The sequence below is a fragment of the Ambystoma mexicanum genome, chromosome 14, assembly GCF_040938575.1.
Source record: "Ambystoma mexicanum isolate Mex_15411 chromosome 14, UKY_AmexF1_1, whole genome shotgun sequence".
Classification (NCBI taxonomy): Eukaryota; Metazoa; Chordata; class Amphibia; order Caudata; family Ambystomatidae; genus Ambystoma; species Ambystoma mexicanum.
The window spans coordinates 473860362-473883847 of NC_090940.1; the positions used below are offsets into that span (position 1 = coordinate 473860362).

At 48.9% G+C, this 23486-nt stretch overlaps 1 protein-coding gene across 6 annotated transcripts in view; it reads right to left on the reverse strand.

Annotated features, from left to right (window-relative positions):
• ATG2B (autophagy related 2B) overlaps nucleotides 1-23486 on the reverse strand; it is a 5509925-nt gene that overhangs the window by 2446713 nt on the left and 3039726 nt on the right. The gene's annotated exons all lie outside the window — the stretch shown is intronic.

Below are 23486 nucleotides of genomic sequence, written 5' to 3' on the forward strand. Positions count from 1 at the left end.
GTATGCAGCATAATTTGAAGTATGGCTGACTTAACATTTGTTATGTTAAATGTTCAGGGGCTAAACTCGCCAATAAAAAGGAGATCAATTATGAATAGGCTCTCCGAACTGCAAGCCCCAGTGGTGTGGGTGTAGGAAACTTACTTACTCCAGGGGGACGAACATAGATTGAAACATAGAGCCTTCCCAACACAATTCATAGCCTCTAGTGGAACAAAAAAGAGGGGAGTGTGCATCCTTATAGTTAAAGGGGTAGGTTTTTAGAAGCCATTTATCAAAAAAGGACCCGGAGGGTAGATACCTGATCCTGTGAGGGACACTGATGGGTCAGCAAGTTACCTTGGTGGCAATTTATGCCCCCAATGATAAACAGGAGGGGTTCTTAGTAGGGCTGATACAGAAAATCGCGGAATGGGGCAGGCAGCAAATCTTATTAGGGGGAGATCTGTAATAGATGCTTCAATGGACAAAACCCTCCCTGCGACCCCCAATGCAACGTGCATAGACAAGCTTGAAACAGTTCCCTAGGGACCTACATCTAATAGAGACATGGCGGTTTTTACCCCCCAAGAAAAAGCCTACACCCACTTCTCAGCTGTGCATAGAGGCTTCTCCCGGATCGATATGATCCTGGTTTCTGACACGGCTATCCCACAAGTCACTGCGGCGGACATAGGGGTACAATGTATATCAGACCACGCCCCAGTATCCTTGACAATGGAGATGTAGACCCCGCTCTCGCAGGCCTGTAAACCATGGAACCTCAACAAACTTCTCGTAAAAGATCAGGCCCTTTGATCGGCCATAGAATTAGCACTGAGGAATTACTTTAAAGAAAATATTACGCCCAAGGTGAACTGGGGAACAATATGGGATGCAAGCAAGGCGGTAGTGCGAGGCGAATTTATTGCGCACACTGCAAATTTCCTGAAGAGGAAAAGGAGGGAGAGGCAGGAACTAGAAACTAAAGTTAAAACTGCAGAGACACGTTATAGGGACAAAAAGTCACAAAAAGCATGGCGGGAACTCAAGCAAACCAGGGCTGCATTAGAAGCCCACTATGCAGATGAATCTGCACAGCTCCTCATTCTGACAAAACAGATTTATTACATAAAAGCAGACAAGGCCAATCGTTTTTTAGCAGCCAAACCTAAGAAACAGAGGGTCCATAGGGGGCATAGAAAGAGGGGAAAGAGGAATATCTGAGATCATGCACACTTCAATACTCAAGTAATATGAAAGGGGATAATTTACAAAGGGAGGCACAAGCCAATTTCTTGGCACAAGTGGAGGTTCCACGAATTACAGGAGAGGATAGGCAAATGCTGCAGGAACCAATAACTGAGGAGGAAGTACGGGGGGTTATTAAAGCTCTGAAAGGGAACAAATCTCTGGGTCCAGACGGCCTCTGCAATGCTTATTATAAAGCGTTCCAGAATATTCTGGTAGGCCCGTTAACAAACCTCATTAATTATATAAGGGATACGGGGTATGTCACCGGAGGCACGGGCCCGGCTACCACAGTGCTCTTGTTAAAGCCGGGTAGGGATCCAACTGAATGCGCAAGTTATCGCCCTATTTCATTGTTAAATGGGGACACAAAGATTTATTCTACCATTCTGCACAGAGACTAGCCACCGTCCTTCCGAAGACTAGTCATTCAGACCAGGCGGGCTTTGTGAAGGGGCGTCATCCTTATGACAACATCCGCAGGGCCATAAACACCATTGAATGGGTAAGAAGGACTAGACAACGTATGTCTGTGCCTGCATTAGATGCCGCCAGAGCTTTTGACAGCCTGGATTGCGGCTTCCTGCAGTTGACCCTCGAGAAATTTGGATGTGGGCCTGTCTTTTCCCGCATGATTTTAGCCAATTATAGGAACCCAACCACAAGACTAATGATTAACGGGTATCTCACCGACAGTATTCCAATTCGCAAAGGAACTAGACAAGGGTGCCCGCTCTCGCCGTTGATCTTTGCCATGGCCATGGAGCCCTTGGCACAAATGGCCCAGGCAACACAAGGTATTCAGGGGGTGGAGGTGGGATCATGTGGACCTCAGAAGATAGCCCTTTACGCAGACGACATTCTAATGTTCCTAAAAGACACGGCCCATTCACTCCCCCATGCCATCAAATTATTAGACAAATTTGCTGGGGTCTTTGGGTTTGACATTAATTACCCCAAATCCAAGACACTCAACATTACTGAAGAGCTGGAACGGGTGACGGAATGGGAGAATCGATATCCACCAACATGGGAACAAAAGTCCATTGCCTATCTAGGAATACACTTAACACACACGTATGAGAGGCTATATGGGGCAAATATCCCGGTGTTGCTGAAAACCTTGATAGAAGACCTCAAAAGATGAAACATGCAGGAACTGTCTTGGCCAGCACACATAGCGGCTATCAAGATGTCACTTCTCCCCAGATTCTTATATTTAATGGGGGCTCTCCCGCTATGGATCCCAGACCCAGCGATCAAGAACCTACAAAAGACAGCCATGACCTTCATTTGGAAAGGGAAGAAACCCAGGGTCCCAAGGAAGGTCCTTCTCCGGCCACAAGCAATTGAGGGGTTGGGGGTACCAGAATTCTGTAGATATTTGTGTGCAGCAATGGTACAATGGGTTTCCCGGGATAATCAGAATCAATGGGTAGCGCTGGAAAGGGAAGCAACACAGACCCCCCTAGAATGTCTGGGATTTTTGGGCATGAGACATGGAGGGAGGGGGACACTCCTGGAAATGACTAAAACCACTCTGTGGTACTGGGACAAGGCCTTACGAGGTAAGAAGATAAAGATAGGCGGAGGCCCAATAGCGCCAATGGCCCATAACCCAGACTTTACACCAGGCATGCAGCCCCATTTCTGGTCCCGTTGGGCGGGAGGGCGAATACTGACACTGGGGGAATTCTACTCGGATGGGGCACCCTTGACATTCGAAGGGTGCAAAAGAGAGTTTCAGATACCGGAGACTGAACAATATTATTACACCCAAATTAGGCACTGGATCACAAACACAAAAGTGAAAGAGGGGGTATCTCGGAAACCGGTAGGGTTGGAACTCACAATAAAGGAGGGGGTACCTGAGAAGGGGGCATCAAGAATATATTGACTGCTTAGTGGGGGGGACCCAGAAGAAATCCTACCATATATGAAGAAATGGGAGGAAGATGTGGGAAAACCAATCTCTCTAGAGACTTGGGGACAAATATAGTGGCGGGCGGCGAAAAGCTCTAAATGTGTCTTAATCAAAGAAGCGGCCTACAACTATGTCTAAGATGGTACATGACCCCACAACGCATACACTGTATTAACTGGAGCTACTCCTCACTCTGTTGGCGGGGCTGCAGGGGCACTGGAGACTTGAGCCATATGTGGTGGGCTTGTCTGCTAGCACAGACGTACTGGAAAGACATTCTGAGTCATATCAAGGAAGTGGTGGGGGTGCAGCTCCCCATGGACCTAACAGTGGACCTATTAGAGGAGACTGTAGAGAGTAGTTATGCAAATACCGGAAACAGAGCTGTGCTCATAACCCATATGTTGAGTGCAGCCAGAATCAACCTAGCACACATGTGGAAGAACAAACAGGGGCCATGTGGTGGGTAAAACTATGGGGAGTTATGGCCATGGAGAAGGTGACAGCTTTAGCATATGGTTTGTATACCAAATACTTGAACATATGGATGCCCCTACACAAGTTCACAGACGACAAGGAACAAATGTGCTTTAAACCCAGAATTCTCCGTAAAGTCTCTATCCTGTGAATAAGTAAGACCGGCAAGACAGTTTGATGCTGCATTGCACCTATCTATACAAGTGTAACTCTTCAACCGAATACTATTAGGACTAATAGAATAGAGTGGGGGGGGGGGAGTTTGACTGTTTAACGGTTATACCCAAAAGCCTTTGTTTGAAATGAGAACAAATGTGTGTGTAACTGTGCTCTTGAGATGCAAATAAAAAAAAGTTTGTAAAAAAAAAAACAAAAAAAAACGAGTGTGAGGGCCAGTTATCCTGTGAGTTTTGATAGGCAGGGAAATCCTCATTAGGATAGTAGGGATACTGAAGCGTTGGATTTCATTTATGATTTAATAAAATGGCTTACGTTGAAAAATCATACAAGAGTTGTCTGCCTCGCATTTCTGACCCCTCACACTCAGCTGATCACATACCAAGGAACCTGTTTCTGGAAAGCCACAGCCGTGTTCTTCGCTCTCACTGAATGAGCATACAAGCCTCGGGATGGCTACCTGTTCTGTGGTTCGTAAGCCTCCAGAATGGCAGAGATCATCCAAAGGGCAATGAACACCTCAGATGCCTGATGGCCCAGGGAGGAGTGCCTCAAGCTCATGGAATCATGAGAGACAAGTAGGATTTAAGGGCCATCCTAACAACTAGGCAATGCATAACCTTGCCAGCCTCTATCTTAAGAGACGGGGAGAAGGTAGGCAGGGAAATGACCTGACTTATATGAAAAAATATTACTTTGGGTAGAAATAATGTGCAACACTACCTTGTCTCTATGAAATACCATGAATACTTCAAATGTTGAGAAAACCTGGAATTCACGGACCATGCTGCCCAAAATTAGGGCCAAACGGTGCAGAGTTTTCCACATTATCAGACTGATAACCACAGAAGCTATAGGATCAAATGGCATATGAGCCATGGCTGCTAGCACTACATTAAGTGCCAGATCACATGGAGTTTCCCAATTAACTGCAACAATCTGCTCAACCTCGTCACACCTCTTTTGATAATGGGATTCACTGAAGAGAACATCATGGTTTTTGAAGTCTTGTAAGCACCAATAGGGACCAATCAAAGCCTGCAAGTATCGACCATCACTTGAGCAAGATGGGCAGTGAAGGATAACACATCATCCAACTAACACTTGAGAGGGTTTATGGTCTTCTCTAGAGCAAAATGGCAGAAATGTGTCCACTTACTCTTATCCTGAATGTGCATGTAGGATTTCTTTGACTATAGAATTATCCTTAAATTATCCTGAGAAAGACCTATGTGACCCATTTTCAATTCCTCAAGCACCAAGCTGTCAAGGCTAGAGACCGAGATCAAGGATGGTGCGCCATCACAGTCACGCTCAGAGAGAACGTTCGGATGCAGGTGAAAAAACATCAGACTCTGCTTGGTCACACTAAGCAGGACCGAGAACAGCACCTTGCTAGCAAGTAGGGAACGAAGGGTGGTATTGTACTCCGTTAGTTGAGTATCAACTTGCTGATCACCAGGTTCGGACTGGCCTATAGGGCAATAGTGATTTTAATGGGTTCAAAAAGATAACCCCTATTTTTACACTATCTCCTATCTCTACGATCAGGGGATATATACATTTGTATTCATTATCAAAGAGATAGGACCACAAACAACAATGAACAAATCCTGGTATCCTATGGGAACGGTTGAACCGCACTAATTGATGTGCCGGTACTTATATCTTGAAAAATAGATATAGTACAACACAATTCATCCAAAAATATAATTCATTATAATTGAGACCCTAAACTAACACAACGGTTGATCATATTCAATACAATTGTACTGCTCAATTTTCATAAAAAATCAAAACTCAAGTCAAATACATAGACACAAATATAGCAGCATATCACAACATCACAAAACGAATATGTCACAAAAAACATATATATTCCCGACATGTAACTTGTTTCAGTTCTTTATGTCTTTGTGTGGCTGATCTTTCTTCAGGGGAATCAATTCTTATTCTTTTAAAATTCCTTCAACATCGTGCAATAGGGGTCCTAAGGACATCCACCAACGGATGTCATGAAAAGCCTGTAAAACAAAGAGGCAAATGGCCTTCAGTTCCCAGTCGTAACATACAATACACAAATTACTACCTTCACCACCTACATAGGACAAAGGCCTAAAAAAGTGAGAAGGGACTACCACCCGTCACCATGACAGAATCCTCAAGCGTCTAAAATATCACCCTTGAAGTGAAAAGTAATTCCAGAAAATAAAGAACCGTTGATTGCCACTTCATATAATGCGATACATCAATTAATAAGTTCGCCTGACCACTTAGATAGAGGTCATGTCCATCTAATGGGTGCTTAAGTCACCTGGGGAATTCAAGGAAGTAGAAACCACCACCAGAAAACAATCTTTAAGTCACACCTAAAATCATGCTTCAATCAGAATAACAAATACCTGGGTATTCTCCAACAAGGAATTTTGCAGACTCTCAAAGGTGTGTATTTCAATACATCACTCATTTCATCAGAATCAACATGGACCTTCTTCACAACCTAGACCGAAGGTCCCAGATGCAATGATCTATATAGAAATAGGCACATCGCTGGTTACCCATACAAGGAGTTAAATCATTGCTCCCGACTTACTTTTAGTTTAAAGTGGGAATTACACTGACACTGCGCCGCCATTGTTTCTTCATTAATAAACTCACCCCCCTGCCTTCCATGTACTAGATCCTGCAGGCAGCCTCTTACATGCAGTTAGATGGCCTCTCCTTGGTGAGGCCCTGCGGCAAACGAGTCTTGTCTGCACGACCACCGCCCTAATCCACACCCCCCCCCGCCCTATCAAAGGCAGTTCGCACCGGGGTACTTGCGCTGGCAAGTGGAGCTGTCAGGGAGCGATAAAGGCCAAGAGGTGCCAAAGACCATGTACACTTCAAAGTGGTCTCTAGAGCATGGGTTGTTGTTCCCATGTCTACCTCCAGACCCCGTGTCTCCTGCCAAGCATCCCCCTCACGCTGGACGCCCCCCTGCAATCCACATAAGTGTGTCTCCATTCACAAGTCTTCCTGTGTCTTGTCTGCACGACCACCGCCCCAATCCACCCCCCCGCCCTACCAAAGGCAGTTCGCACCGGGGTACTTGCGCTGGCAAGTGGAGCTGTCAGGGAGCGATAAAGGCCAAGAGGTGCCAAAGACCATGTACACTTCAAAGTGGTCTCTAGAGCATGGGTTGTTGTTCCCATGTCTACCTCCAGACCCCGTGTCTCCTGCCAAGCATCCCCCTCACGCTGGACGCCCCCCTGCAATCCACATAAGGAACAAGTTACTTACCTGTAACTGTTGTTCTCCAGCATGGGTCTGGCATGGATTCACATGCTCATGAATATTCCCCGTCGTCAGGCTGGGAATCCTCGGTAAAGAAAAAACCAGTATCAGTTTCGTTTCTGATCTGTCTTTCGTAGTAATAACCAATCACTGGTCTCTGCGTCATACTGACCACAGCCAATGACTGCCCTCTACCTAAGCACCGCCTCTGGCAGCCATCTTCAGATTTGGAAGCACGTGAAGTGGCAGTATGACCAAGTGAAGAGCCGCAGAGGGGTAGGCGGGAGGGTTCGCATGTGAATCCATGCCAGACCCATGCTGGAGAACAACAGTTACAGGTAAGTAACTTGTTCCTTCTCCAGCATGGGGTCTGGCATGGATTCACATGCTCATGAATAAAGAATACATAGCAGTACACACATGCACAACCACGGGAGGTGGCAAAGGCTCAACATTAAGCATCACATCAACTCAACATTAAGCATCTTACCTCCTCACCAGGCTCACCTCAGGCGAACAGGTTGCGCAGCACTGCTTGGCCGACCCTGGACTCCTCCCTGGAATCCCGGTCGACGCAGTAGAATTTCGTGAAGGTGTGCGTCGACCTCCACGTAGCAGCCCTGCATATGTCCAGCAGGGGCACACCAGATAGGAACGCCGTGGTAGCTGCGATCGCTCTGGTGGAATGGGCTCTCGGACGGCCAGGCAGCGGTCGGTTTGCCAACCGGTGACAGTACATGATACAGCCGGAGAGCCATCTGGAGATGGAAGCCTTCGAGAGAGCCTTCCCCTGATTGACAGGTCCAAAGTTCACAAAGAGTTGTGACGTCTTCCGAAAACCTTTCGTGCGGTCCACGTAGAACTTCAGCGCTCTAGCTACATCCAGCGAGTGCAAAGTCCTCTCAGCCGGCGACGAAGGCGACGGGAAGAACACAGGTAACACCAAGGGTTCGTTGAGATGAAAGTCCGACGGTACCTTGGGCATGAAGGAGGGGTGCGTCCTGAGCACTACCCTCGTGTCGTGGAAAGTCAAGTACGGGGCCTTGCAGGAAAGGGCCTGGATCTCTCCCACTCGTCGTGCGGAGGTGATGGCCACGAGAAAAGCTGTTTTCCACGATAGAAACTTCAACGGGGCCGAGTGCAGAGGCTCGAACGGAGGTCCCATGAGTTTGGTCAGCACCACGTTGAGCTCCCACGCCGGGGCCGGAGCCTTCACCGGCGGGAACGATCTGAACAGTCCCTTCATGAACTCTTTCACCAGACGATGAGACCACAAGGACGTCCGGCCCGTGGTTCTGGTGTATCGGGAGATCGCAGCAAGATGAATCTTGATGGACGCGTGTGCCAGACCAGCTTTGGCCAGCGTCAGCAGGTACGGCAGCACTTGGGGAGCCGTAATCCGTAGAGGGTTAATCTTCTGTGCGTGGCACCAGACAGAAAACCTCTTCCATTTGTGTCCGTAGCATTTAAGAGTCGAGGACGCCCTGGCCTTTGCAAGAACCTCTCTGCAATCGGCCGGTATGTCGTATCCTCCAAACTCTAGCGCTGCAGGAGCCAGGCCTGCAAGTTCAGCGACTTCGGGTCGTGGTGGAGGATGGCGCCTCCTTCCCTGGAGAGTAGATCCGCGTCCGCCGGCAGCTTGATTGGCGGGGACGCCGACAAGTCCAGAAGGTCCGGGAACCATATCTGCCTCGGCCACGCAGGTGCGACGAGGATCATCCTGCACCGTGACCTCTTGAGCTGGTTGACGAGCCGGATTAGCAGAGGCAAGGGAGGGAACGCGTAGAGGAACAGGCCCTCCCAGGGGAACGAGAAAGCATCGCCCATGCTCCTCGTCTGGGGAAACCTGCTGGCGAACCTCCGGCACTTGGTGTTCGTCGCCGTCGCGAACAGGTCGATCTGGGGTGTGCCCCACCGTCGGAAGAGGCGATCCACCAGATCCTGCCGTAGTTCCCACTCGTGGCACGAGCGCAGCTCCCTGCTGAGTGAGTCGGCGATGGTGTTTTTTATCCCTGCCAGATGAAACGGCACCAGAAGAATCCCTTGGGCGACGGCCCAATGCCACAGGTCCTGCGCCTCCTTGGACAGCGCTGGGGACCTGGTTCCGCCCTGTTTCCTGATGTAAAACATGGTGGTGGTGTTGTCGGTGAAGATCCTCCCTCACCACCTTGCCCTTGAGGGACGGAAGGAAGGACCTGAGGGCCCAAAACACTGCACGGAGCTCCAGGACGTTGATATGCAGGGACTTCTCCGTCGGGAGCCAGAGTCCCCTTGCGTGCAGATTTTCGGTGTGCGCTCCCCACCCTTCTAGGGAGGCATCCGTGGTCACAGTCACCTGGTGGGCTGGGGTCTGGAAGTCCATGCCCGCCGTCAGATGCGCGCGGGTGCCCCACCACCGTATCGCTCGTCGGAAACTCTCGTCGAGCTTGATCCTTTCCTCGAAGCTGCCCGTCGTCTGGATCCAGCGCGCATCCAGGAACTCTTGCAACGGGCGCATCCGGAGCCTGCACATGGGAATGAGGTAGATGCAGGAAGACATCATCCCGAGGAGGGACTTGATGGACCTCACCTTGGCCGCGTCGGCCACCAACATCCGTTGCACCTTGCCCAGGATGGTCCTGGTCCTCTCCTCCGACGGGGAGGCCAGAAGGGACACTGTGTCGAGCCTCGCTCCCAGAAACAGTGCGACTTGCGCGGGCACCAGGTGGGATTTGGCGTAGTTCACGGAGAATCCCAGGTCCGTGAGGAGTTGGACGGTCCTTGCCGTGTGGACCACGGCGAGCTCCCTCGTCTTGGCGCGGATGAGCCAGTCGTCCAGGTAGGGGTAGACGTGAATCCCCTCGCGGCGCAGCTGCGCCGCCACCGGTGCGAGGCACTTGGTGAAAACCCTGGGTGCCGACCGCAGTCCGAAGGGAAGGGCTTTGAACTGGTAATGACGCCCTTGGACCACGAATCTGAGGAATTTTCGGTGCCCCTTTAGGATGGGAATGTGGAAGTAGGCATCCTCCAAATCCAACGACGATAGGAAGTCTCCTTCCTCCAGCTGACCCAGGACGTGCTGGAGGGTGACCATCCGGAACTTCTGCGCCTTGATGAACTTGTTCAGGCGTCGCAGGTCCAGGATGGGACGCCATCCTCCCGTCTTCTTCTTCACGAGGAAGTAACGCGAGTAGACTCCGGAGCCCCGAAGCCTCTTTGGGACGCGTTCGATGGCGCCCTTTCTGAGCATCGCCTTTACCTCCAGGAGAAGTTGAGGGACGTGAAGTTCTTTCCTGGCCACGGGGGGGACGCGCGGGCACCTTCTTTGAAACTCGAGCGCGTGGCCCCGGGCCAGGGCGTCCAGCACCCAACGGTCGGTGGAGATGGACTCCCACACGCTGACGAAGCCCGCCAGCCGGCCTCCCACCGGGGTGCTTCGGTGGGGGCCCGACCCCACGGCCGGTTCAATCCTGCTTGGACGCGGCCTTGCCGCCTTGGCCTCCTTGGCGACGACGGCGGGGTCCGCCAGACTTGCCTCGTCCTCTGTAGGCCTCTTGCGACGACGAGCGGGCCGCTTGACGGTAGGAAGCGAAACCGCCGCCGGAACCTTTGGAGGCGCCCTTGCCTCCGCCGCTCCGAAAGGGCGTCCGCCGTTGCTGCAGTACTCCAAGGGCCCGGGCCGTCTCAGTATCCGCCTTGATGGCCTGAAGGGAATCGTCCACTGTCTTCCCAAACAGGTTGTTCCCGTCGAAGGGCATGTCCAGGACCCTGGTCTGGACGTCCTGCCGAAAGTCCGTAGCCTTGAGCCATCCGCGACGTCGAAGGCAAACGCCGTTGCCCATCTGGCGGAACCCAGTGTCGGCGATGTCCGTCGCCACGGTGATGGCGTGGTCCGAGGCCACCTCACCTTCCTGCAGGATCTCAAGGGCCTCCGCCCTCTTGTCGTCCGGCAGAAAATCCAGCAGGGGAGCTATCTTGTACCAGAGTTCCCTGTCGTAGCGGGCCACGATAGCCAAGGCGTTGGCCGCTTTAATCGTCGTCGCCGCCGACGAGATGACTCTGCGTCCCATGGCATCCAATTTCTTTCCCTCGCCGTCCGGCGGGGAAGTCGACGTGGAGGCCGCACCCCCCCCCCCGCTTTCTTCCTGGCTGCCGCGGAGACGACGGAGTCCGGGGTAGGCTGCGCCCGGAGGCATAGGGGGGCCGAGTCCGGGACCCGGTACTTTTTCTCGTACCGGTCTCTTCTCGCTGGCGTCGTGGAAGGGTTCTTGAGGAGGGAAAGGCCCTCATCCCAAATGTCGTCCAACAGAGGCACTGCGAGGACCGTCTTCCTCTTGGTCTCGCGCCGTTGGTAAATGAAGCCTTCCTTTTTCTTCTCCTCAGGGCAGAGTTGGAAAAGCTCGGATGCCCTGGCGATCATTGAGTGGAACGATCCAATCTCGTCGGGCGGAGAAGCCCTGGTGGGAGGCGACGACGGAAAATCCTCGTCGTATGCCTCGTCGTCCGTACCCGTCGCTGCCGTGTCAGTCCCCGTATCATCCCCTCGGGTGGACGGGGAGGAGGGCTGGACGGGGCGCGACGGTTGAAAAGGAGGCGGTGGATGAATCCTTCTTTTCTTGGTAGGGGGAACACCAGAAGGTCCCGGTTCTGGATCCCCCGACGGGAGAGGTTCCTCCGTCGGTAACGGTAGTCTCGTCCTTATCTCGGAGCATAAGGACTGTATAGCCAACAAAATGGCCGCTGAGTTGTCTTGCGGCGCTGGCAGAGGGGAATCCGACGGGCGAGCAGGGGCCCCGTCGGTATCCTCGACGATGTCGTCGTCGTCACCTGCGTCGGGGCCCATTCCGACGGGCTGGTCTTGTTCCACGCCTAGGCCGTGGCTTAAGACCTCGATCAGTTCCTCTTCTGAGGTTGAGGCCGAATCTACGACGACGCCCTGCCCCCCCTTCTTCCCCACGGAGGGTTTCACGGGGGTCCTATCGATGGGCACGAAAGAAGACTCCCTCCGAGGAGGCAGGGAGATTCTGGGCCCCGAGGCCGCCACCACTGGTGCAGCCTCCACAGGCTGGGCCAGGGCCGCCGCGACCGTTTCGATAGAGGGCTTGGTCGAATGGATCAAGGCCTTCACCACCTTAGGTGCGCTCACCGCCTTATCCTTGAGGGAGGGGGCACTGCCACGCTCCTCCTCTGCCTTAGAGCTCGACCGGGGTCTCTCCAGGAGCTTCGCCGGGTGCTCGGCCTTCCTCTTACCCGACCCAGAGCGTTGGCTCGTGGTTGATGGTGCCGGGGAGGGTGCGCCCTGCCTGGCGCCCGTAGAGCCCGACCGTTCGGCGCTCCCGGTGCCAGCGGACTCGCGGTGCTTGGCCTTATGTTGGGCCCCCGTCGCCGGGGCGCCCTCAAAGGTCTTAGAAGACCGCTCAGATTTCCTCTTCTTCTCGCCAGACGGGCTCTTACCCTCCAGCCAGCTGGCGAGACGTTGATGGCGGTCCTTCATGGTCCGTTCCGACATGTTGCCGCAAAACGCACAGTCCTTCTCCACGTGCGTCTTGTCCCCATGAAGGCAGTAAAGGCAGAAAGAGTGTTCGTCCTCCTTGAAGACGTTCTGCAGCTGGCATCCAGGGCAGGCCCTGAACAGCTTTCCGGGCGTCGAGCTTCCCTTCTCCTGGGCCATCTCCGAGACCGGGCCTGAGAAGCTTCTGGAGTCCTCCGAAGTGTAGCTCGACGAATCTTCACCCTTGAGGGGCACAGATGAATCCGACACGGGTCCCCGTTGATCGGATGTAGGATCGGTGGAGCTTGAGGCTCTTTTGACCGAAAGAATCGAAGTTTTTGTGAAAAAGCGCGAAAAATTAGCACTAACGCTCGAGAGCAATAGCACGAGGATCCCAACACATGAACGTGCGGTAAAAATCTGAAGATGGCTGCCAGAGGCGGTGCTTAGGTAGAGGGCAGTCATTGGCTGTGGTCAGTATGACGCAGAGACCAGTGATTGGTTATTACTACGAAAGACAGATCAGAAACGAAACTGATACTGGTTTTTTCTTTACCGAGGATTCCCAGCCTGACGACGGGGAATATTCATGAGCATGTGAATCCATGCCAGACCCCATGCTGGAGAAGTGTGTCTCCATTCACGAGTCTTCCTGTGTCTTGTCTGCACGACCACCGCCCCAATCCACCCCTCCGCCCTACCAAAGGCAGTTCGCACCGGGGTACTTGCGCTGGCAAGTGGAGCTGTCAGGGAGCGATAAAGGCCAAGAGGTGCCAAAGACCATGTACACTTCAAAGTGGTCTCTAGAGCATGGGTTGTTGTTCCCATGTCTACCTCCAGACCCTGTGTCTCCTGCCAAGCATCCCCCTCACGCTGGACGCCCCCCTGCAATCCACATAAGTGTGTCTCCATTCACGAGTCTTCCTGTGTCTTGTCTGCACGACCACCGCCCCAATCCACCCCCCCGCCCTACCAAAGGCAGTTCCGACTTAAACACGTCATTCATTCACAAACACACCCCTGTTTCGAATTCTTTATAACCCACTTCATTTTTCTAATGAGCACTTCTTTGCGCTTTGCTAGTCAACCCGTGAAGGTGCTGGCTATCTGCTCTTCGTCTCTGTGAACTTCCGTGACCACTTCGAGGAAACTCCTCAGTTTGCAACCTGTGAACTGCTCCCTGTTCTACGACAAGAAACTACTCTGATCCCTGCATCTAACTGTTTGTTCGTCAAGGTAAGGCCATGTACCATAATCATTTTGCGTCCAATTTCTTTTCGTTCAAGACAGTACATGCAAGGAACTAGTCACATGTTCTGAGTTTACATTGGTATTCATAGAGAATTGTTGATCTTTACTTTTCAGAACTTTCCACAATGCCTGCCTGTTCCATTGGCGGTTGCCCTTCGAAGACCCATAATAAATCTGAAGGTACTATAATGCATGTTTTCCCTAAGGCAATAGATCAGATAAGAGAATGGGTCCGATATTGCGGATATCCACCGTCTGAGCTTGAAAGTAGAGTCCTAGAAGTCTTTGCGGACAAGAGGGGTGATCGATACCGCATCTGCAGCAGGCACTTTACCTCTGACATGTACTCCACATCATTGCTAATAAAGAAGAACACACCGCGAGCGAGGCGAAAATTGCTCTCAACCGCTATTCCCACTCTATTCGTCCACATCCCTCCACTGGTGAGTCAAGTTTACGTATTTATCTCTCGGCCTTGCGGTAGTGTGTAGCATTAGCTAACAATAATTTCCCCATTTATGTATCCACTCAATATGAAGGCGGAAGATTCTCCATCCGTGTCGTTATTGCAGTCATCAGCCACTTCAAGCGCCTATCGGGTAATCTTACTTGGCTATTCTGCCACTCACTTGTTTTAGGCATGTAAATCAATAGTTTTAATTTATTGTGTAATTATTTTACCTAATGGTACACCCTTGTACTCGTCCTCTAGTCTTTGTTTTCAGTTATAATTATTGTTATCCAAAATAATTCAAGTACTGTCTTTCAGGGAGATGCTGAGGAGTCCAACGTATTGACGACTACCGTTGATGTCACTCAGATGCTCGAGGTACGTTTCAGGACAGTTCCATCGATGGAGATCATCAGATCTTGCATTCTTGTAGCGTGATTGTTACACACAATGTTTCTTTCGTTTTTAGCCATTGATATGTCCTTCTGTCGTCGCCCTCCTATGTGTCTTCTTTTTTCAATATTGTGTTCATTACTAATGAAAGTCCTATGTTTCAGGGAGTCGATGGAGCATTAGTCCAAGAAGAAGGGGGAGCGTGCAGTTACGGGTCGGCGCAACAGCTTGCAGAAGTGTGCACCGCAGTTACATCGTCCCTTGATGTTCTTATGCATTTCGAGGTATGGATACTGACAGTTCAATCAAGCGAAATCATATGACGTGATTACATCCGCTATACTTCCTTCTTTATTAACGCAAGTACTATGTTTCAGGGAGATGACGGAGCTTCTTCTACAAGAACATCACCCCTAGTAGTTGATGCAGATCTCTGGGTGGTGACACTTCCAACGATCGAGCAAATCGAATCATATTGACATATCCACTATTTATTTTAGACAACTGATCATTTGTGCAGGTCTATTTAGATGAGCCGTTCACGCCTGCACAAAGTTTCTGTTCTTTTTATCAAAATATAAAACCATACTAATGCAATTACTGTGTTTCAGGGAGTCACTGAAGCATCATCTTCAATAATATCATCAATGGAAGTCTATGAGGAGCCCGAGGTATGGATCTTGACAGTTCCATCTAACTAGATCAACAATGCGTGAATAATTGTCGTTTGAATGTTCTACACAAAGCGTTCATTCGTGTTTTGCTATTGAGATGTACGTGGGTATTGGTCCCCAAGTACATTTTGTGTTTTCGATATTATTATACATACTAATCAAAGTTCTATGTTTCAGGGAGTCGATGGAGCGTCAGTGCGTGATGGATGTGCTTATCAGGAAAACATAGTCGTTGCAGCGCAAGAGGAAGTGGAGACATGCACACACGAGTCGGAGCAACAGCGTCCTGATGTTGAAGTTCGAGGCAAGAAAGTTTCAAAGAAAAGAAAGCAAAAGAAGGTTAGTGTCCTGGTCACTATATTATGTTGTTTTTCACTGTTAATAGTTCAATACTGTAAGTTGTGTTTAAACTGAACATCCCTTTTCCAATCTGTCCTCTAGTTGCGAGTGGGTGTACGAACTAGATCTACACAGACAGTGAAGCGAACGAGAGATGTTGCTTGTCAAACCTTTTGGCAGGGACTTGAGACTGGAGATGCATCGTGCCAATGGGAAGAATATGAAGTGATTGACAACGGAGCTATACCACCACCAGCCATTGATAGTGAATGTCCTCCTGGTAGTTCGGATGCAGTCGGAGATCAGAATCCACACCCGCAAAAACTAAGACCGCGAGAAAGTTGAAGAAATTGTTTTATTCACCCATCTCCGGAGAAGGAACAGATGTTGCAATGGAAGAGAATGAAGTGGACGACAATGAAAGACCATCAATATCACTGAACATAGCGGAAGACGATATCAGAGATTCTACCTTTCATGTGAGTGACATGTCCTCAACGTTACAGGCCGAACCAGCTGGGATGCAGAGTGACAGTATAAGGAAAGAGGCCAAATTCATTGTATTCGATAGTTGTTTGATTGATATTATTATTCGGATGAAATGTGGGCATTCGGTTGGTGGGGAAGTATGTGGGGAGCCATTCATTAATGTGACTCGTGCAATTCGAGGCACTAACCTTAAAATACATGCCACCTGTACAAAATATCATCCTTTCTCATGGTCTGCACAACCTATGCTGGGACAACTGCCAGCAGGCAATCTACTTTGTGCAGCGGCTGCACTTTTTAGTGGTTCAAGTTTTAAAAAATTAGAGTCTTTCTTTCAGTTTGTGGGAATCCATTTCATTGCGAAAACTCAGTTCTACAAATACCAAACCGATTATCTATTTCCAGCCATTAGCGAAGCTTGGAGAATGGAAAAAATGTCTATTGATAGTACATTCGCGGGCAAACGGTTCAGGCTAGCCGGTGATGGACAGTGCGACAGCCCAGGATTTTCAGCCAAGTACTGCACCTACCACTTTCAGGACATGGAAAGTAAGAAAATTGTGAGTTCGGTGGTCGTGCAGGTGTCACAAAGTACATCCTCAGTGGCCATGGAGAAAGTTGGCTTTGTAGCATCATTGCAAGAACTACAATCGCGGGGAATGGTGATCGACCTGATAGCCACGGACAGACACGTTTCAATTGCCAAGACAATGAGAGAACAGTACAAAAATATAAATCACCAATTTGACGTTTGGCATCTTGCAAAAACAATCAATAAAAAATTGTCGGCTGCAGGTAAAAAAAAAGAATTGCAAGGTATTTCATAGTGGTCCAAGTCAATCAGCAACCATCTTTGGTGGAGCTCAAAAACATGTGGAGGGTCGTTGGAAATTCTACTGGAAAAATGGCGGTCAGTAATGCCACACTGTACAAACGTTCACCGATGGAACACGAACCAACATTTCCACAATTGTGAACATGGCCATTTGTCCACAGAGGAGGCACGGAAGAAGAAGTGGTTGATTCCTTCATCACCCACTCACAAAGCCATTGAAAAGATTGTATTTGATAAAACTATAACAAAAGCTTTGAGGGGACTCACGGAATTCTGCCACACAGGAGATTTGGAGGTGTTCCACAATATGTGCCTAAAGTACAGGCCAAAACGATTGCATTTTGGCATGGAGGGCATGATAAATCGGACTCTTTTAGCGGTCTTGGCACATAACCATAATGTTGGCCGTCAACAAAGTAGGACGACCGGAACTTTAGGGACGCTTCGCTACAATAAGGCCTTCACTAAAAGAAGTAAACAATGGGTGATCAAACCAGTGTTTGAGGATATGCAATATGAGTTTATTGAGAAACTTATTGTTGACGTCCTAGATAGGCACATAAATGGAGTTGTGAACGAACCTGTGCAGGGGACAACTGCATTGCCACCCAACATTGCCTCTGTTCCATGTCCACCTAAAGAAGAACTCATTGAGAAATACACATCACGGTTTAAATGATTGTAATTTGATTGTCTGTTCTCTCGAGTCTCCTCATGTCGCAGGCCCATTGAATATGTGTATCTATACAACCTTGTTCATTTGCGCATTAAATTAAACCAAACAGTAATATAAATCATTTTTCAAAAAATATAGAATGTCTCCGTATTTATGGTTCTGTGGAGCTGCAAAGCACGCAGACAAAATGCAAAGATGGAGTGTAAATTTCAAGTCCTGTGAGATGGCCTTACACTAAATGTAGCTAACTAGGAATGTGTGCTCGTTCAAAGTGAAGGTCAGCTGCTTTGATTTTTTCTCGGGTGCCAGAATGGCCCACGACTCAGTATAAGGTTCTATTGTTATTTGACCTTGACAGGCCGGGACCACGTAAGAAACGATAATGAATATAATTTCAGAAACGAAAGCCATTTCATGTTCGTTCATTAGAAGAAATAACGTCGGCATAGAAGGAGTGGTATTTTGGGGCTGCTCTACGCACAGACACAATGGAAAATGCAAATATAATGTAAGTAACTCTTTAGATGAGTTTATACCGCAATTTAATTACTATACAGTAGCTTTAAAGACGGGTTAAGTTGTACTTGTTCGTTCTATGTGGCATATTGTTTTGTACCGCGCACTATCTTGGGGAGAACCGTCTCCTTTTATGGAAGCACCTCAAAACCTTCCTCTTTGCTTCTGCTTTCTCTCTCCCTCTCCCCTGCTACAACTGGTCCACTGTCTGCGATCTCGGTCCTGGGCCCTTCCACTCTCCACCTGCACTCCCTGTCAACCCCTGCACTGGGGGACTGTCTCAGTATCCAACAGCCCCCCCTTGACGTTTAAAACCCAGTTGCACTGTCCTAGCTATGAAATAATTTCCCGACCGAATATATAAAATGAATAATTTTAATAAAGATCTGATGGTGAGACTAATTTCATTTTTTATGTTTTTCAAACAGGTACTTCATCCATTATTGTCTGTGTCACGAGTACCAGACACCGGCGGATGGGTTTTTCAACCGCCAGTTGCTTCTCCGCGTGAACAACGTTAGCACCCTGACCATTTTGTGGGACGATCGCCAAGTACAAGTATGCCCTTACGCGGTACTAACTGCTAGATGCAACATACAGACCGCTGTGGTGGCCTAGTGCCTCGTTGTTGGAACAGCCACGCGATTATCAGTGCGACCGAAGAGCTTATTTTATCGTAAACCAACACCCTATGTACTGCACACGAACATCGCTTGCCTCAAGACGAACTATTTTGGATCGAGAGCAAATAAAAATGCAAATCGCTGAATATTCTCTAAAAATTTGATGTCCAATAAATGTACTTTGCCAAATGTACAATCTTGCAGTTTGCTTTTAAACCACAGTTTCATATTACGAATTGTGGCGCTGTATTGTGAGATGATCTAAGACCCTGTGTACAGCAAAGGAACATCGCGTGCCTCAAAACGAACCTTTTCGAACGTGAGCAAATAAAAATGAAAATCGCTGAATATTCTCTAAACATTTGATGTCAAATAAATGTACTTTACCAAATTTACAATCTTGCGGTTTGATTTAAAAGTACAGTTTCATATTGCGAATTGTGGCGCGCTGTGTTGTGAGCTGATCTGTGTTGATTTCCGGGTTCTGTGTGGAGTCGCGTAGAAGACGCATGGGCGCGTTTGCCTACGCAGCACAGTCACGTCACGGATAGAGGCGGGGAATATGAATGTTTTGATAAAGTCTGTTTCAGGGGCGGGGGATTTGATTTAGTGCCGCAAAAGCAGGTGAGCCAGGGCGATGCGGCAAGTGAGTGGATTATCAGAAAATGGCGGCTGATTTGGAGTGCGTTAATGGACGAAAAGTCGGGTATGGTCCATAGGAAAGTTTTCTACGATCTACCGATTTATGCTTAAAAACAAATGGCCGAACCGTAGGGACAATTAAAAAAAAGTCCCGGAACTCTCCTTTAAAGATTGTTTTCTGGTGGTGGTTTCTACTTCCTTCAATTCCCCAGGTGACTTAAGCACCCATTAGATGGACATGACCTCTATCTAAGTGGTCAGGCGAACTTATTAATTGATGTATCGCATTATATGAAGTGGCAATTAACGGCTCTTTATTTTCTGGAATTACTTTTCACTTCAAGGGTGATCTTTTAGACGTTTGAGGATTCTGTCATGGTGACGGGTGGTAGTCCCTTCTCACCTTTTAGGCCTTTGTCCTATGTAGGTGGTGAAGGTAGTAATTTGTGTATTGCATGGTACGACTGGGAACTGAAGGCCATTTGCCTCTTTGTTTTACAGGCTTTTTATGACATCCGTTGGTGGATGTCCTTAGGACCCCTATCGCACGATGTTGAAGGAATTTTAAAAGAATAAGAATTGATTCCCCTGAAGAAAGTTCAGCCACACAAAGGCATAAAGAACTGAAACATGTTACATGTCGGGAATATATGTTTTTTGTGACACATTCGTTTTGTGATGTTGTGATATGCTGCTATATTTGTGTCTATGTATTTGACTTGAGTTTTGATTTTTTATGAAAATTGAGCAATACAATTGTATTGAATATGATCAACCGTCATGTTAGTTTAGGGTCTCAATTATAATAAATTACATTTTTGGATGAATTGTGTTGTACTATACCTATTTTTTCAAGATATAAGTACCGGAACATCAATTAGAGAGGTTCAACCGTTCTCATAGGATACCAGGATTTGTTCATTGTTGTTTGTGGTCCTATAGGGCAATAGGCCTGTGGCCGAACCAAAAACACAAAATGCTGGTGTGGGCCAGTTTTATTGGGTCAAAGTGGCCCACTTTTTTGGCAAATGTGAGCCAGATTGATGTTACTTCACTATGCAGCTAGTAGTTTTGACCAGTGTTGCTGAATAAATATTCTTTAAAATGCACAATTTACATCACATTTGATCAAAACTCTCCCTTGGGTACTATTCAAACCGTGTCACAAAAGGAATGAATAGGCATTTTCAACTGTGGCCACTTTTTCATTGGTGCCCGAGACAATTATATGGCCCAGACCGACCCTGCTGATACCCTTTGAAGCAGAGGGATGGGCGAGAATGCATAAAAAGGCCTGTTGTTACAATCAATTTGAAATGCAACCCCACAGAGCCCCAATTTCAAGACCCATTCAGGAGGTGAACCAGCAGCACTCAGAGTTGACCGTGGCAGCAAAGAGGACCACGGGTGGGTTTCCTCAAAGGCGAAACACCTCCTGAAAACACAGGGAGCAGACAGAGCTCCCATTCATAATCTGCTTAGTCGGTCTGCCTCAGTGTTCAGATTGCAAGGTAGGTGTGTTGCTATGAGGAAGTTGTTGTGCTGGATAGCCCATTCCCACAACTCTATAGTCAGGAAACAGAGCTCTGGAGAGTTTGTCCAACCTGTTTGTTAACCTAAGAAATGTAAGTGGTGCTTTCTGTATGCAACAGCACCACCATGTCATGAGTCAGAGGTATGTAAGACCGCATTGCATTGAAGATAGTTTGGACCTCTAAGACGTTTATGTGGCACGTTTTGTTCCCACCATGGGCTGAGTTCTCCTAAAAAGTGGCCCCAAACATTCCAAGAAGGAATCTGGTGTGACCACCGCTGACTAGTAGGGAGCCTTTAGCAGAGCCCCCACAAAAAGGTTCTGGGTGCACTTTGCCCATAGAAGATCCTGATGTAGGTCGGAAGGAATAGAAATAGCTTTCAACTGGTTGTCCATTACGGGAGACCAATGTTGTGCTAGGTGCAGCTGTATCCAACACATCCTGAGTCTGGCAAAAGTGACAGACAGGATACAGGATGCGAGAAGACCCAGAGGTCTCTGATTTCACCAAACCCAAGTACTCACTAAGTGGTGACATCAAGTATAGATGTCCAGTGTTAGTCTGCTAATGACAGACGACCAGTGGACCTGGATGTTCATCTCATCGCTTCTATGTTTTGGAGGAGGGGGAGCAGGAGAGGAGCAAGTAAAACCCCTTGGGCAGCGAGTCTGGCCTGCTTGCCAGTGATATGAGCTAGGTGACTGATTTGGTTAGTATGACCGTTTCTCCTGATAACATAAAAAACGCTCAATGTTCTGATCCTGAGCCGTGCTTTGCCTAATTCTCCAGAGCGCTTCTCCACCGCGACTGGATCACCATGCAGAGCTGTAGATATCAGGATCGCCGAGTTCGAGCAGTGTGAGGAGCCTGTGACCAAAGTGTCACGCCTACCACATCACACTCCATTACCCCTAGATGTCCGCATGGTACAGATTCACCCTTACACCCAGTTACCCCAGGCAGCCCCCCTACCTTGAAGCCTTCTGTGTGCACCCAGCGGCGGCATCTTGGTGTGAGGCGTCCTGGGCTTCCCATTGCGGACGGCCTGTTTGCACGTCGTTTCCGGCAACCGTGGCGTCAGTGGCCACAATGGAGATTGCGGTTGCCGTGGGGACGAAGCACAAGCAACAGCCGAGCAACGCGGAACCGATCACGTGATAATGCAAGTTCCAATCACGTGATCAGAACGGGACGCTCATAAGGAAGTCGCTCCCCTAGAACAGTGCTCGTCAGCTGTTTTCAGCAGTTGTTATGCAACTCCTCGACTCTGTTACCTTGGATCTTTTTGGTTTTGGATTCTTCGCTTCGTCCCTGGACTGCGCCTGCCTTACGTTTGGATTGTTCAACCTGGCACTACTGACAACCACAAACTGCTTACTGGACTGCGCTTGTATCACGTTTTGGATTGTTTAACCCCTGTATTGTTTACGACCACGGACTGTCCACCAGATTGCCTTTGTACTCGTCCTCATTTACAGCTAACTCAAGCAATCGCTGGTTTGCTACGGAAGTTTCTTCTGCTGCCTCCTGCTGTTCCACGCGTGTTGGCAGCACCCTTGTACCTATAGGAACACAAAGCAGAATCTCTCCTTTCTTTTCTGCATGCCATCATCAATCTGCAGCTGCTGGGTCCGCCTTCCTGTTCCTTAAGTACTCATAGCTGCACATCAGGTGTAGAGACCCTCTTTCCAGCACAACACCGTCCCCATCTAGATAGTTGTCCATTGTCTATTGCCCTAAACACTGTTGTCCACAAAAGCACTGTCAGTAGTTTTACTATTGTCTTTTCCTTGCAGCGGTCCAGGGTCCTGTGTTCCTGCTCTCGCCTACCTGTGGCCCCAATAACCGGTCAGCGAGTCTTTGTAGTAACCTCTCTGACTGGTGCTTGGGGACGGAGGTTTTCATAGTCCACGTGGTTGCGGTTTCTTGACAAAAAGCATGTGTGGAGGTCCCATTGCTAGAGCCGGGAGAAGCAAGACACCCTGTATCAAGGACTTTAGAAGATCTGCCTTTTGCTGCAACCTCATAAACCCCATAAAACAGAATCTGTCTTAACAAGCCTGCCCAGTGCACTGATTCTATTCTTCAAGTAAGGGGGTAGCTGATGAAAACAATTTATGTACCGGACCCTGAGGTTGCTGGACCGATGTCGTCCAAGGGTCCACAAATCTCACAGTTGATGAGGACTGTGAGTAGGCACTGAATTTCTACTTCGCCACAGAGGACCATGCATGCAAGGGGCAAAGCCATATCTGGTCACTGCAGGAGACTGCAGTCTGATCAGGGAACAAGGTGCCCGATACCCCTGGGGCGTCTTTCTGTCTCTGACTAAGTTTGAGCATCTCGACTGAACACTATTTTTTCATTGCTGCATTTCTCTGAACCAAGCAGGAAGTTACCATCCGGCTGGCGCAGAGCCCTTTGCTCGCAGATTCCTCGGGAATTACCCGGGTTTAGTGGTGAGTTGGAACTTGAGGCATAGCTTGGTAGGCCTAGGATCCTTACAGT